Raw genomic sequence first — 15,033 nt, forward strand, 5'->3', positions numbered from 1 at the left:
GCTGCCTCGACAGGTCACCATCTACATGGTAAGGGCAGCACCGGCTCAGAATCAGCTATATGCGGCAGCTGCCAATGGAGCCAGCTGATCCAGAAAAACACAGGCCCTGGCCATGACGGGTGTGATGGGCGAGATATCAAAACTTGTGGCAGTCGTTGTTACTAACAAAATTAGGAGGAAATCAATGTAGAGCTGGTAAAATTGCGTGAAGAGATGGCCAAGTTTCAACGAGAGATTGACGCTGAAAACACCCAGATGGCGGATCAGTAGGTTCGAATCAGCGAGGAGGTTGAACGTTTGAAGGCTGAGGCATGGCGGCTCAGGCGTTGGCGAGACGCTTCTGATGCGGTGCACCAGAGAAGGCATTAGAGTTGTTTTTCGGCCAATCTCAATCATACTCGTATGTTTGAAAGCCCACACATGCCTGACGTGGAACATAACCCGCCTCGGCAGACTGATGTCCAAGTTTAGCCGGCTCGGCCGCCTCCGACACAGCAGCCGGCTCAGCCTCTGCCGATCCAACCACGAGTACAGCGTTTTGGAACGCCGCAAGGCCACTTCTCCAACCCCGTAGACAACATGCTGGCTGCTACATGCAACTTGGAATCTCTCCCGGAAACACCTTGATCGAGGTAGAAACTAGGAACGCCATCGAGATGCTGAAGACGGTCGTGGTCGAATAGGCGCAATTTTTTACAGTCGTGATCGGCTGCACTCCACACCGCATGACAGTTGCACCAAGAGTCGCCATGAGGATCCTACGGCGGTTTTCGGCAGCGCTCACTGATAGAAGCCTCAAGCTAACCCGCCGGGACAACAAATGTCGAATGCCCAGGCGCTTGTGAATGCGGCCCGAGCCGCCCGTGAGGTGAAAGCAGAGGCGGCAATGGTAGTGGCAGCTCAGGTGGTTCCGACTTATGCACAACCAGCACCTTCGTATAGCGAGTCGGGTGGAAGGACCATAGGGGTCCCCTGCTTGTCTTTCACTCTTTGCAACGAGCGACGCCTACAGGTTTCAAAGGTCCTCACAAGGTGCCCAATTACACACCCGACCTTGAGCGAGGTGCGTGGATTGAGAGTTATGAGCTCGCTATGGACATGCTTGACGCTAGTGATGCAGTGTGTGCCAAGTATCTCACAATGATGTTGGAAAGGCAAGCTCGAACATGGTTAAAAAACCTACCGCCCAACTCCATCAACACTTGGGTAGAATTGAAGGAACGATTTATTAAAAACTTCCAAGGAACTTGCAAGTGCCCAATGATGATTGTGGATCTACATCACTGTGTTCAGCATATGGATGAGTCGGCTCACCACTTGAGACGTCGGGTTGCGGAAATCATCTACTCATCGGATGGCATCATGGCAGCTCTAGCCGTGCTAATCTTGCAGAAAAACTGCCATTTTCAACCTCTAGTCTTGAAGCTTGGTCATCTGAAGTGGAAGCTGCAGGATATGGGCAAGTTCATGGACACTATCACCAGGTACGCCGAGTCAGACGACACGAAAGACGCCAACTCAGATGTTGAGAAAGCAAGTGAAGTTAAGAAAGGGGATGGAACCAAGGGTCATTCTCAAGCTCATGGATGCCATGGTAACCAGGGAGGTCAAGGAAAGAGAAGGCAGCAAGATGGCGGGTCAGATTTTGTTGCCAATACCAACGCCGTGCCCAGAAATCAGCGTCGGAATACTGACCAATCTCAAGGCAACACTGGGAGAAAACCACGTAATTACTTGGAGATGCTTAAGGGACCTTGTCCTAAGCACAGTACCCTAGATGCCCCATCTACCCACTCTTGGGAAAACTGTTATGTGATGCAAGTATTTCGTCTCCAAGTGTCCACGGATAACCAAGGGGGTAACAGTGGTAAGCACACGGGTCAGTTTGGACCTGGCGGGTCGCAAGGGGGTTCTTCCGGTGGGTACCCTGGCTCTGGCCCTCATTGGCAGGGCGGCTCAAACAATGGCGATGGACAAAACTCTAGTCAGGGTAACCAGCAGTACAACAACCAAGGCGGCTTCCAGCAGGAGAATAACAAGGGTGGTTTCCAGCAGCAAAACAAATAGGGCGGATTTAGAGCAACCCTAAGCAATTGAATAATGGTCAGTACCATGTTTTCACCACTAACACCTGCAGGCGGGATAAGAAAGTTAGGCAGAGGGCGATCAACATGGTTGAGCCGGTGGTTTCTAGGTACCTCAATTGGTTAGAATAGACCGTCACATGGATTGGAGATGATCACCCGGCCCGGGTCGCTAATCCCAACGACTTAGCATTGGTGGTGGCACCATAGGTCTGGGGATATATCCTCTCTAAGGTTCTCATGGATGGAGGAAGCATCATTAATATCTTATACTATGACACCTTCCGGCGGATGAATTTTTCTGAGTGTGACTTGATGTCTTCGACCACGGTCTTTCACGGCATTGTCCCAGGCAAGTCGGCATATCCAGTTGGGCGGATCAAATTAAATGTTGCTTTTGGTGACGAATCCAATTATAGTAGCGAGGCTCTAATGTTTGAGGTGGTCAAGATCAAGAGTCTTTACCATGCCTTGTTTGGATGACCCGTTTCATGGCCCGACCCTCCTATGTGTACCTCAAGCTCAAGATGTCGGGTCTTAAAGGGACCATCACAGTCAATGGAGATCGAAAGATAGCACATGAGTGCGAGGAAGGAGACGCTTCCTACGCTAAGTCGGCATGCGCGGCTGAAGAATTGAAATTTCACAAGGCTAATGTGGACACGGCCGACATGAGTCCCCTCAAAAAACCCACTATCAATTATGAGCCGCCCCTCAAGTTCAAGCAAACAAATGATACCAAGCAAGTCGATTTCACCCCACGTGAGTCTTCTAAGTAGTTCACTATTCGGACTAGCCTGGATCATAAATAGGAAAGCACGCTCATTGAATTCATCCTGAGAATTTGGAAATATTTGAATGGAATCCTTCTGATATGCCAGGAGTACCGAGATAATTCGCTGAGCACCACCTCGATGTGGATCCAAAGATGAAACTGGTTTGACAATACCTCCGACGATTTAACAAGGAGAGACGCAAGACAATTGGCGAAGAAGTCACCCGACTCTTGGCCGCCGGGTTCATCATCGAAGTCTTTCACCCAGAATTGTTGGCTAACCCGGTTTTAGTTCTCAAGAAGAATGGAACTTTCCGTATGTGTATTGATTACACCAAACTCAACAAAGTTGTCCGAAGGATCCTTTCGCTCTCCCCCGTATCGATCATATCATTGACTCAACGGCGGGTTGCGAGCATTTGTGCTTTCTGGATTTGCACTCCGGTTACCACCAAATCAAGATAGCCGAGAAGGATGAAGAAAAGACGGCTTTCATAACCCCTTTCGGCACTTTTCTGCTATGTTTCTATGCCCTTTGGACTTAATGTCACACCCTGTGTTTACCTTATTTCAACTGTAGTCTCTTCAAAACCTGAGTTTATAAAAACTTTTTAAGCAAGTGCTATGAGTGCCATGATTGCCATTGTTTGTGTGTATGCTTGAGTGAGTAGATCCAAAAACAATATTTTATTAACATGATAATTCCAAAAAGATCCTTTTCTCATTTTTTATTATTTCAAAACCTTGCTTTGGGTTTGCACTACAAGTCCCTGACTCCAATGGAGTACCTTCATCCAAATATTGTATTCTGATTTTGGAACTATTATAAGTCTCCAAAATCATAAAATAATAATTTTATAAAATAATTTTCTACTTTATTTGCATGTCCGTTTCTGAGGCCAAAAATGATATTTCTAAATGGAAAATTATTTTTCTACCTTAGAAAAATCTAAGAAAATTTGGAGATACACACACGACATATATTTTCAATACATAAGATTTTCAACCCCTATTTATGTTCAATAAATTCTCAGAAAAATCTAGCATGCTTCCCAAGCTAGTGGTCATCCCAAGTTTCACCTCATTCCAAGATGGATTGGTTCACCAAATATTCCTAAAAGCCTACATGTCCAGAATCAAGTTGTAGCAACTCTACATAGCAAAGTATGTCCATATGGCCTGAAACTTTACAGGAGTGCTCAACACCCCAAATGAGGAGACCCTGCCAAAAATTGGATTTGTCGGGATTAATTTACCCACATTCTCTTTTAAAAGGATAGAACTGCCCATTTGGGGGTGTTTTCAAGTTTACACAGTCAAACTTGTCCAATGGAGGTCAAATTTGGTAGAGCATCCTACTTTTGCCTAAAACTCAAACCTGTTAACTTTCAGCATCAATGGTGGAGGTTAACTACCCCAAACACATATCAAACACCTTCTGCCATTATGGTCAAACACCACGTAGCACCCTCTACACCTACTCCCTTCCCACTAAACTCTTAGTGCAAGCTGCGAGCACCACTCCTCAACTGCAGACGTGTAGCCCCTCTCTGCTCCAAGCAGGTAAGCCCAAATCCCCAATTTAGTCTCTGATTCAAGGCTGACAGCTTCTCTCCAAGCACTTCCTTTGACCAGCTGTGAGTCCCTCGGCTCCCAAACGGATAAGGGGCATCTAAGCCGACCCTCGGACACGCCAGACAGGACCAAAGCACCCAGAGCACGCCAGCATGCCGTGACATGCCAAATCTGCGCTCTGGGCGCGCTACAGTGTGCATCCAACGCAAAGGAGGCCAGCCCCGGCAGGTTCTCACCTTCCCTCGGTGTCCCTCCACGTCTCCAAAAAACCTCGTGACTTGGGGCAGCCCCACGACCCCTTCTCCCCCTCCCTGCTGACCCACGCAACGTGTGCCCGCTCGCGCCAGATTCAGCGAGAAGTGCGATGCACCGCAGCACGTGCGCACTGAGCCTCCTCTCTCTCTCATTGAGTCTCTAGGGTCTCAAACCACGTCCGAGAAACCATGGTATCGACCCTAAACCCTCTCTCCCCCTCCTGCAGCCGCAGTGTAACAACCGGCGCTACCACGCTCGGTGCACCATTGCTGGCCTATAAATAGGCCCTCCCTCTTCACTCCAGCACGTCACACCACTCCACGAGACCCTTAATCGAGGCCCTAGCCACTCCATTCGAGCAGAGAGAGCTCCGGTGCTCGAGATCGACCGAGGCCCCGCCGCTTCAGAGCTTCGTCGATCTTGGGCTACAGGCCAGCTCTCGCGCTCCTCTCACCTCCTCCATGATCGTAGAGAGCTCAGCAAGCCTCCCCACCTCTTCCCTGAGCGTTTCCCTGCTCGTAGCACCAAACTCCACCACCACCCGTATCACCTCCGCCGTGGCCACCTCATCGCCGATGACCCAGGGCCTCCCCGTCGTTCATTCGACCACCAGCAGGTAGGCGACGTTGCCACGGTGTCATTCCTGTCGTCACCTGGCCTCAAGGTCGTCGGAATCGCCACCGGCGTGCCTCCCCTCCCCTCTGTCCAAAGGAGGACGACATGCCCCACCTGTTGGTGGCTAGTCTCTCCCCCTCTCTCCTCTCTCTACGGGTGACAGCAGGGGCTCGCGCGTCAGGCTTAACCTGACGGCGCGCGCACCTCGGCTGCTCGCTGGCTAACTGGCCGGTTGGCCAGTTGGGCCGGCCCAGCCACTCGCCGCGCCAGGCCAGGGTTAAGCCCTTTTTCCTTTTTCTTTTATTTTTATTCTAAAGAATTTTGTAAAGTTAAATATTTAATTAAATTTAAATATTTTTGCACCACAATTCTTCTAAAACTGTGTAGAATTTATTAGTGTTGTTGCACTAAATTGGGTAAAAACTTTTACACATAGCTTTGATTAAAATGCCTAGTTTAAATATAATAGCCCCTGTTAATGAGGATTTAAAAATACCTTTTTTCATCAAAACCAGAGACAAACATTTTTAAAACTATTGTAAATATTTATCATAATATGATAACATTTTTAAAGTGAGTTTGTGCTCTGTTTTTGAATGAGCTTCTTATTTCTATTACTATTATTACATCTATAGATTCCTCGTTCGACGAAGGACTTGTACCCGAAGACCCCGTATATCTAGCTGGTCAAGGAAAGTAGCACTTTGACCATGTCTAAGAAATACTTCTATACATGACACATTGGTTAATCTATCACTATGCATATAGTTAAGATTTATCGGTGCACCCTGATCTGCAATCTCTGGCGTTAGCTAGACGCATGCTTATGACAACAAACCTTCTCCTGCAACGGCACCAGAAGAATGCTGATAGCACTCCCCAGTAATGAAACTAGAAGAATGTTGTTGACGGCCCACCAGCGCGTGGGTTCGCAGCAGTTTTCGAGGGTAGAGTATTCTACCCAATTTGTTGATAAGCAACAGGAGGTGAGAGTATACTCTCAAGTATTAGCAGCTGAATTTGTCAGATTCAACCACACCTGAAAGATCAGTATTTGCAAGCACAGTAGTAACAGCAAAGTAACAAGTAACGGCAGTGTAACGAGCAATAGTAGTGGCAAGGAACAGCAGTAGTGACAGCAGTAGCAAGTAGCAACAGTAGCAAGCGAGAGTAATAGCAACAGTAGCAGTAGAGCAAAACAAGTAACAGCAGTAGCAATAGTAGTAGCAACAGTAGTAGCAGCAGCAGAGCAAAACAAGAAACAGCAGTAGGACAAACTCGTAGGCAATGGGTCGGTGAATTGTTTGGATGATATTCATCATGCAACAGCTATAACACGGAGAGATATATGGCTAGCTCCCGTTCGTCAATGTGATGTAGGCATGCATTCCGTGTGTCGTCATACGTGCTTAGGGAAAAGAACTTTAATGACATCTATTGTCCATCCATCCCATGGCAGCGGGATCCAAAAGGAAACTACGGGATATTAAGGTTCTCCTTTTAATAAAGAATCGGACCAACGCATTAGCACTTGGTGAACACATGAACTCCTCAAACTATGGTCATCACCGGGAGTGGTTCCGGTTATTGTCACTCCGGGGTTGCCGGATCATAACACATAGTAGGTAACTACAACTTGCAAGATCGGATCTAAAACACACATATATTGGTGACAACTTAATAATTTCAGATCTGAAATCATGGCACTCGGGCCCTAGTGACAAGCATTAAGCATGGCAAAGTAGTAGCAACATCAATCTCAGAACATAGTGGATACTAGGGATCCATCCCCATGAAAACTAACTCGATTACATGATAGATCTCATCCTACTCATCACCGCCCAGCGAGCCTACGAATAGATTACACACAAACGACGACGAGCTTCATGGAATTGGAGAGGGAAGAAGGTTGATGATGACGATGGCGACGATTTCCCCTCTCCGGAGCCCAAGACGGACTCCAGATCTCCCCTCTAGATGAAGAACAGGTGGTGGCGGCGCCTCCGTATCGAAAACGCGATGAATACTTCTCTTTTTTATTTTTTCTGGGATGAAAGGAAACTTATAGAGCTGGAGTTGGGGGCGGCAGGGCCGTGTGGGCCCCACAAGCCTGCCCACCGCCACTAGGGGGGTGGTGGCGGAGCAGGGGCTTGTGGACCACTGGCCCACCCCCTGAGGTGGAGCTTGGCGTAGATATTTTTGATATTTTCCAAAACTGCTCCCCGTAAATTTTCAAGACGTTTGGAGAACTTGATTTCTGCACAAAAATAACACCAAGGCAATTTTGCTGAAAACAGCGTCAGTCCAGGTTAGTTCCATTCAAATCATGCAAATTAGAGTCCAAAACAAGGGCAAAAAGTTTGGAAAAGTAGATACGATGGAGACGTATCAACTCCCCCAAGCTTAAAACCTTGCTTGTCCTCAAGCAACTCAGTTGACAAACTGAGAGAGAAAGAAAAACTTTGACAAACTCTGTTTGATCTTGTTATTGCAACTATGTCTAACTCATAACCAGAATTTCAGCAAGATCACAAGTTAACCACAAAATTAAATGACACAAAGTTCTCACGGTAAACTAATATCAATGGCATAATCAGCTAACGAGCAAATAATAATGAGTTTCAAATACCAACACTTCAATCAAAACAAGCATGAAGCAATATGAATAGGTGGTATCTCGCTAGCTCTTTCTGAGATCGCAAAACATAAATGCAGAGCACTTTCAAAGATCAAGGGCTTACTAAACATTGTAATTCATAGCAACGAAGATCCAATTATGGTCATACTCAATATGAATCAAAAGCAAAGCATAAAAATGACAGAGGTGCTCTCTAATTGGTGCTTATATAAGAGGAGGATGACTCAACAGGAAAATAAATAGACAGGCCCTTCGCAGAGGGAAGCATTGATTTGTAGATGTGCTAGAGCTCAAGCTTTGAAAACAGAGATAATAATTTTGGGTGGCATGCTTTCATTGTCAACGCAGTGACCAAGAGTTCTCAATATCTTCCATGCTAATCATGCTATACGCGGTTCCGAAACATAAAAGTAAAGTTTTAACTCCCCCACCTCCAATCAATCACACTCCACGGCTGGCCGAATCCTCGGGCACCGTCCATACTAACATCAATCCTGGGGGAGTCTTGTTTTACAGTTATGTTTTCGATTTAAGCGTGGAACTGGGCATCCCAAATACCGGCCCCTTTCTCGTGAATGACTGTGAATAAACACATGTCGAGGATAACACTCCTAGCATGGAAGATACCAATAGCCCTCTGTCACCACATGAGCGGTTCGGGCATGCAAAACAGATTATTTCTTGAAGGTTTAGAGAATGGCACATGCAAATTTACTTGGAACGGCAGGTAGATACCGCTAATAGGTAGGTATGGTGGACTCTCATGGAAAAACTTTTGGGTTTATGGAAGTAGATGCACAAGCAGTATTCCCGCTTAGTACAAGTGAAGGCTAGCAAAAGACTGGGAAGCGACCAACTAGAGAGCGACAGCGGTCACCAAGATGCAATGAGTTTGACTAACATTGAATGCAAGCATGAATAGGATATAAATCACCATGAATACGAACATCATAGAGGCTATGTTGATTTTGTTTCAACTACATGCATGAACATGCGCCAAGTCAAGCCACTTGAAACATTCAAAGGAGAATAGCATCCTATCATACTACATCATAGTCATCTCAAAATCTATGTTGGCAATCAAGACAAACCATTATAAGCTCTCAGCTAAATAAGCATGGCGTCAGAAACTATGATCTCTAAGTTGTCATTGCAAACATGGTTCTCTGACAACAAAGCTAAATCTGGGTCGACAAGCTAGTCATATTTGCAAAAATAAAATAGATAAAGTTCATACCAGCTTTTCAGTCTCAGTCACTTCATCATATATCATCATTGTTGCCTTTCATTTGCACGATCGAACGATGTGAACAATAATAAGCGCATTGGACTAAGTATAATCTGCAGGCAAACACAAAGGAGAAGACAAAATAATATGGCTCTTTTGAAAGCTAAACAGGTAAGCATGCAAGAACCACTAAGCATTGTAACCAATATCTTCTACCTTGACACAAAGAAAAAGAAAACTATTTACACGGGAAAACTCCGACAAGCAAAAGAAGAAAGAAAAATCTTTTTGGGTTTTCTCAAAAGGACACAAAACAAGAAAACAAGAAAACAAAAATAAACTAGCATGGATAATACAGTGGCAAAGTGTGAACACCGCTAACAAAGTGAAAGCATAAGCATGAATGTAAAGTCGGTGAGAACACGTACTCCCCCAAGCTTAGGCTTTTGGCCTAGCTTGGTCTACTCCCAAGGTGGGAAATAACCAGCTCCAGGATACTCCAGAGCAGACGGTGGATGCCACTGCTGTGTGAGCTCCTCTGGCTCCCACTGATAAACTGGCGTCTGGTACTCGACTGGCGGCTCGGGCACGGGCGCGTGTGGTTGGGCCAAGCCCCAATATGCCTAGATGTCCACGGGCATAATAGTGTACCTGCATGCATGAAGCCCAAACAAAGAAGGAGCAGGCAAAGTAATAGTCTCTCGAGTACCCTGACTAAACACCAGGTTATAAATCATCCGTCTACTAGCATCTCTATCCAGAAAATCAGGGCGAACCATGCTGTCATAATCCAGATATCTCTTAGGGAGAAGCATCTCTCCTTCCTCTCCCAGTCTAATGGGTATCTCAAAGTGTCTGGCAAGACGGGTAGCGTAGATACCTCCATAGACGACACCCTCGGAATGGTTCAGGTTCAACCGTTGAGCTACTATAGCGCCCAAGCTATAAGTCTTATCCTTATAAAGGCCCTCGCGCAAAACCACAAGGTCTGGAGAACTAAGTGATCCAGCCTCCCCACGGCCAATCAAACGTTTTCCCACAAATAGTGAGAAGTACCGAAGCACAGGAAAATGTATGCTAGCAATTCTAGCGCGATACACTCCTCTCTCCTCTCCAACAACAATAGAACCAATGAAATCCTCCAAGTCCCGTGGACGAGGGTCACGGATATCCCCAACATAAGGTAATTTGCATACATTGCAAAAGTCCTGCAGCGTCATGCACTGGGGGACATCGTAAATCATGAACTCAACCATGGGAGGATTCTTCCTCGGATAAAAGTTGAAGTTTTGAACGAAAATATTTGTGAGGAGGAGGTATTGTGGGCACTTATCTTCAATGAACGCAGTAAGACCTGCGTTCTCCACCAAGTAATAAAAGTCTTCATAAAGTCCGGCGACACACAAAAATTCATCACTTGGTCACTCGCACGCTCGAACTTCTGTGACTCGAGGGACTACGTACTTGGGGTGGTTCTTCTCATCCTCCTTGTGGTTACGGCTTGAAGAGCCTCTCAAGAACCTCCTCATCTTTTCCTTTTTCTAGCTCTGAAAAATTCTGAAATTTTTAGAGACATCGAAAGAAAAATAAATAAGAATTAACCCAACTTGTAGCAACTACTCCTACTAGTGCCTAGAGACCGTATCACGCGCTAAAACTACTTGGAACCAGCTAAAATCAACATTTCTAGCTCAAGAACAGGGTCACCAAGGTAGCAAGAATACGCGAACGATAAAGCACTAGAGCAAAAACTAATTGGACCAATGGAGGATTCACTTACCAAGGAGTAATTTCCCCAAAACGGTTCGAAGAATGGTGCTTTGAGCAAGGAGATCGAAAATCATAGCCAAATGAGCAAGAACCCGGGTTTGAGCTGCGAAATATTTTTTTTGGAGGTGGAAGAAGAGGCTGAGAGCTGGAATGAGTGGAGGGGGTGCCTGTGGGCCCCACAAGCTTGCACCACGCCACCAGGGGGGTGGTGGCGGAGCAAGGGCTTGTGGCCCACTGGTCAGGCCCCGGACCAGCTCTCAGGCCCAGAAATTTCAAAAATTCCAGAAAAAATCATACTAAATTTTCAGGACCATCGGAGAACTTTTATTTTCGAGGTATTTTTCTCCGGCACGCTAAAACAGAAAACAGGAAAAGCTAAAGTAATTCCATCATTTTTCTTCTAAGCAACAGAAAACGAAAACTCAAAACACAGGTATGTGACTCTTGATTCATCCGTCTCATGGTCATCGAAAGAAATCCGTCAATGGGATTGATCAAGTCCTTATGACAAAACCTTCTCGAATCGCAAGAGAGAACGGAGAATTTTCGAATAGCCACTAAGTCACCTCAATGGGGATATGTAACTCCCCAACAAGCAAATCATACTTCATCTTGACACGAGGAATAGGGCATTCAAAGCTCCCAATGAGAATCGACGAAGTCTTTTCGATAGCATTGATGCAACGTACTGGATATCGTTTCTTCGGAAAGTGCACGGTGTGCTCGTTACCGTCGACATGGAAAGTTACATTGCCTTTGTTGCAACCTATAAGAGCCCCAGCAGTGTTTAAAAAGGGTCTTCCAAGGATGATAGCCATGGCATCTTCCTCGGGAATATCCAAGATAACAAAGTCTGTTAAGATAGTGGTATTAGCAACCACAACAGGCACATCCTCGCAAATGTCGATAGGGAAAGCAGTTGATTTGTCGGCCATTTGCATAGAAATTTTAGTGGGTGTCAACTTATCCAACTCAAGTCTACGATAAAGAGAGAGCGGCATAACACTAACAACGGCTCCAAGGTCACATAAGGCAGTTCTTACGTAGTTTCCTTTAATAGAGCAAGGTATAGTGGGCACTCCGGGATCACCAAGTTTCTTAGGAGTTCCACCTTTTAAAGTATAATTGGCAAGCATGGTGGAGATCTCAAGATCTGGTATCTTCCGTTTATTAGTCACGATATCTTTAATGTACTTGGCATACAGAGACATCTTGTGCATATCAGTTAACCGCATCTGCAGAAAGACGGGTCTTATCATCTCAACGAAGAGCTCAAAATCCTCATCATCCTTTTTCTTGGATGGCTTAGGAGGAAAGGGCATAGGTCTCTGAACCCATGGATCTCTTTCTTTACCATGATTCCTAGTAGTGAAGTCATTCTTGTTGTATCTCTTAGGTTGTGGATTATCAGGATTAACCACAGGTTCAATCTCCACATCCTCATCATGGCTAGGTTGAGCATTATTATGAACATCACTGTCGATGTTGTCACCAGGTTCATGTTCATCACCAAATTGTGTTTCTGCATCAGACGCAAAAATATCATTAGGTTCTTCAGGGGTGACAGTATTTGGTGAACTGGCGTGCAGGTTTCTATCATCATTCTTCTTCTCCTTAGGATGACTAGGTGTATCAGCATTGATTCCTTGAGAATCTTGATCAATTCTCTTAGGATGACCTTCATGATACAAAGGTTCCTGGGTCATTTTGCCTCCTCTAGTAATGACTCTGACAGAGTTGTCATTTAATTCATTGAGCAGGTCAATCTAAGATTTAAGTACTTGTTCTACCTGAGTAGTAATCATAGAGGCATGTTTACTCAGAAGCTTCAGATCATTGACATTTCTGTCTACGCAAGCACTTAAATGGCTAAGCATACGAGTACTTTGTTCCAAATGTCTGCTAACATAATCATTGAAACTCTGTTGTTTGGCAACAAAGTTGCCAAATTCATCAAAGCATAGGCTAGCAGGTTTATCAAAGGGAATATCACTCTCGTCAAACCTACACAGAGAATTCACTTCTACTACACAGAGAATTCTCTTCGATAGTTGGTAGATTTTTGACATCTTCAGATCTAATGCCTTTCTCTTGCATAGATTTCTTGGCTTCTTGCATATCTTCGGGACTGAGGAATAGAATACCTCTTTTCTTAGGAGTTGGCTTAGGAGGTGGTTCGGGAATAGTCCAAGCATTGTCGTTGATCAAGAGGTTATTCAGTAGAGTCTTAGCTTGTTCTACCGTTCGTTCCCTAAAATCACAACCGACACAACTATCTAGATGGTCTCTAGAGGCATCGGTAAGTCCGTTATAGACGATATCAAGTATCTCGTTCTTCTTAAGAGGGTGGTCAGGCAGAGCATTCTGTAGCAGGACGAGCCTCCCCCAAGCTTGTGGAAGACTCTCTTCTTGGAGTTGAGCAAAGTTGTATATTTCCTAAAAGGTAGCTTGCTTCTTATGGGCAGGGAAATATTTCTCACAGAAGTAATAGACCATCTCCTGGGGACTACGCACACATCCAGGAGCAAGAGAGGTGAACCAGACTTCAGCATCATCCTTTAGAGAGAAAGGAAACAGCTTAATGATATAGTAGTGGCGGATCTTCTCCTCATTAGTGAAAAGGTTGGCTATTTCGGATAGTTTGGCAAGATGGGCTATGACCGTCTCAGACTCATAACCGTGAAAAGGATCAGATTTGACTAAAGATATTATCTCAGGGTCGACAGAGAATTCATAATCCTTATCGGTGACAAAGATAGGTGAAGTGGAAAACTTCGGGTCATTTTTCATCCTAGCTTCCCGAGATTTTTCCTTCCACTTAAGAAGTAATTTCTCAGGGTCATAGGCATCCTTACACGGAAGAAAATCCTCAGTTATCTCTCCCTCCATAACGTAACCCTCGGGTATATCAGGCAATTCATATCTAGGAGAGCTAGATCTAGCAGGAGCAAAAGCAGGTTCTATCTCAATAATATCGGTAGTTTCAGAAGCATCATGAGCATTGGCAGTAACTCTAGCAATATGAGCATCAAGGAACACTCCTAGTGGAACATCAGGCAAAGGAGTATCTCTAGCAGTATCAAGCATAGCATCATCAGGCAAAATAGCATCTCTAGCATCATCAGGCAAAGCAGTATCAAGCATAGCATCTCTAGCAGTATCAGGCATAGCATCTCTAGCAGTATCAAGCATAGCATCATCAGGCAAAATAGCATCTCTAGCATCATCAGGCAAATCAGTATCAAGCATAGCATCTCTAGCAGTATCAGGCATAACATCTCTAGCAGTATCAAGCATAGCATCATCAGCCAAAATAGCATCTCTAGCATCATCAGGCAAAGCAGTATCAAGCATAGCATCTCTAGCAGTATTAAGCATAGCATCAAGCATAGTATCATCAGGCATAGTATCAAGCATAGCATCTCTAGCAGTAGTATCACAAGCATCATCAAGCATAGGCGACATATCAAGATTTCTAGCAGGAGGTGATGTCGCAAACTTACTCATAACTGAAGGTGAATCAAGTGCAGAGCTAGATGGCAATTCCTTACCTCCCCTCGTAGTTGAGGGCAAGACTTTGGTCTTCGGATCCTTCAGATTCTTCATAGTGATCAGCAGATATAAATCCCATGTGACTCAGAGAATATAGGAATACCTCCCCGGCAACGGCGCCAGAAAAATGCTGATCTGCAATCTCTGGCGTTAGCTAGACGAATGCCTATGACAACAAACCTTCTCCTGCAACGGCACCAGAAGAATGTTGATAGCACTCCCCAGTAATGAAACTAGAAGAATGTTGTTGACGGCCCACCAGCGCGTGGGTTCGCAGCTGTTTTCGAGGGTAGAGTATTCGACCCAATTTGTTGATAAGCCACAGGAGGTGAGAGTATACTCTCAAGTATTAGCAGCTGAATTTGTCAGATTCAACCACACCTGAAAGATTAGTATCTGCAAGCACAGTAGTAATAGCAAAGTAACGAGTAACGGCAATTAACGAGCAATAGCAGTGGCAAGGAACAGCAGTAGTACAGCAGTAGCAAGTAGCAACAGTAGCAAGCGACAGTAATAGCAACAGTAGGAGCACAGCAAAACA

Source organism: Hordeum vulgare, chromosome 5H, assembly GCF_904849725.1.
Source record: "Hordeum vulgare subsp. vulgare chromosome 5H, MorexV3_pseudomolecules_assembly, whole genome shotgun sequence".
Taxonomy (NCBI): domain Eukaryota; kingdom Viridiplantae; phylum Streptophyta; class Magnoliopsida; order Poales; family Poaceae; genus Hordeum; species Hordeum vulgare.